We start from the raw sequence: 2,500 nt of genomic DNA on the forward strand, positions 1-2,500 counted from the left end.
TCGAAGGCTTTTTTGAAATCAACAAAGCATGAGAAGACTTTGCCTTTGTTTTGGTTTGTTTGGTTGTCAATTAGGGTGTGCAGGGTGAATACATGGTCTGTTGTACGGTAATTTGGTAAAAAGCCAATTTGACATTTGCTCAGTACATTGTTTTCATTGAGGAAATGTACGAGTCTGCTGTTAATAATAATGCAGAGGATTTTCCCAAGGTTACTGTTGACACATATTCCACGGTAGTTATTGGGGTCAAATTTGTCTCCACTTTTGTGGATTGGGGTGATCAGTCCTTGGTTCCAAATATTGGGGAAGATGCCAGAGCTAAGTATGATGTTAAAGAGTTTTAGTATAGCCAATTGGAATTTGTTGTCTGTATATTTGATCATTTCATTGAGGATACCATCGACACCACAGGCCTTTTTGGGTTGAAGGGTTTTTATTTTGTCCTGTAACTCATTCAATGTAATTGGAGAATCCAGTGGGTTCTGTTAGTCTTTAATAGTTGATTCTAAGATCTGTATTTGATCATGTATATGTTTTTGCTCTTTGTTCTTTGTTATAGAACCAAAAAGATTGGAGAAGTGGTTTACCCATACATCTCCATTTTGGATAAATAATTCTTCGTGTTGTTGTTTGTTTAGTGTTTTCCAATTTTCCCAGAAGTGGTTAGAGTCTATGGATTCTTCAATTGCATTGAGCTTATTTCTGACATGCTGTTCCTTCTTTTTCCGTAGTGTATTTCTGTATTGTTTTAGTGATTCACCATAGTGAAGGCGTAGACTCAGGTTTTCCGGGTCTCTATGTTTTTGGTTGGACAGGTTTCTCAATTTCTTTCTTAGATTTTTGCATTCTTCATCAAACCATTTGTCATTATTGTTAATTTTCTTCGGTTTTCTATTTGAGATTTTTAGATTTGATAGGGAAGCTGAGAGGTCAAATATACTGTTAAGATTTTCTACTGCCAGGTTTACACCTTCACTATTACAGTGGAACGTTTTACCCAGGAAATTGTCTAAAAGGGATTGAATTTGTTGTTGCCTAATTGTTTTTTGGTAGGTTTCCAAACTGCATTCCTTCCATCTATAGCATTTCTTAATGTTACTCAGTTCCTTTGGCTTTGATGCCTCATGATTGAGTATTGCTCTGTTTAAGTAGACTGTGATTTTGCTGTGGTCTGATAGGGGTGTCAGTGGGCTGACTGTGAACGCTCTGAGAGATTCTGGGTTGAGGTCAGTGATAAAGTAGTCTACAGTACTACTGCCAAGAGATGAGCTATAGGTGTACCTACCATAGGAGTCCCCTCGAAGCCTACCGTTGACTATGTACATACCCAGCGTGCGACAGAGCTGCAGGAGTTGTGACCCGTTTTTGTTGGTTATGTTGTCATAGTTGTGCCTAGGGGGGCATATGTGGGAGGGGATGCTGTCACCTCCAGGCAGATGTTTGTCCCCCTGTGTGCTGAGGGTGTCAGGTTCTTGTCCGGTTCTGGCATTTAGGTCGCCACAGACTAGTACATGTCCCTGGGCCTGGAAATGATTGATTTCGCCCTCCAGGATGGAGAAGCTGTCTTCATTCAAATATGGGGATTCTAGTGGGGGGATATAGGTAGCACACAGGAGGACATTTTTCTCTGTATTTTTCTCAGAATTTCTAGCCAAATGTAGAATGTTCCTGTTTTGATTAATTTAATGGAGTGAGTTAGGTCTGCTCTATACCAAATTAGCATACCCCTGAGTCCCTTCCCTGTTTCACACCTGGTAGTTTGGTGGATGGGACTACCAGCTCTCTGTAACCTAGAGGGCAACCAGTGGGTCTGTCTCTTTTATACCAGGTTTCTTGCAGGATGACAATGTCTGTGTTACCGATTTCTTTGGTGAAGTCCGGGTTTCTGCTCTTCAGGCCAAAGGCAGATGACCTCAGGCCTTGGATATTCCAGGATGATATAGTGAATGCTTTTTGTTCCATAGAGTGTCCAATGTTGTTGGTCGTGGTTTGGCCTCAGGCCAGTAAGTGTGAGCAGAGCCTGCTGAGCATCTGGTACATGCCATTGGCTTGGGCGAGTGTGAGAGTGGGGGTTGGGACTGTTTGCCCGCTCACTAGCTGGGCGTATGTGTGGCTTCCATGTTGAGGCCCTCTTTGCGGGGTGGGGTGCATGGGGTGGGCAGGAGTGGCATAGGTCTGATCTGAGGGGGCCTAAATGGGGTGTGGGCATGGTTGACGTGGGGGTGTTGATTGGTTGGGGTGGGGGTGTGGATGTGTCTGGGTGTGCGGTGGTCTGGATGTAATTCCTCTTGGCGTGGGTCCTCTATGTGTAGGTCCAGGGGGGGGTCCTGCAGGTCTGGGAGGGTGTCTCGCCGGTCTGGGTGGGGTGTCTATTGATCTGTTGCTCCTGTGTGAAGTGTTGGGGATACGTTTGAGAGCGATGTCCTTTAGAGTTCGGGCAAAGGTGGGCACTGCTGCCTTGTAGAGGTGGACCTGGTCATAGAGGCTGTTCAAGTCCAGG

Source organism: Oncorhynchus nerka, linkage group LG20 (assembly GCF_034236695.1).
Source record: "Oncorhynchus nerka isolate Pitt River linkage group LG20, Oner_Uvic_2.0, whole genome shotgun sequence".
NCBI classification, from domain to species: Eukaryota; Metazoa; Chordata; class Actinopteri; order Salmoniformes; family Salmonidae; genus Oncorhynchus; species Oncorhynchus nerka.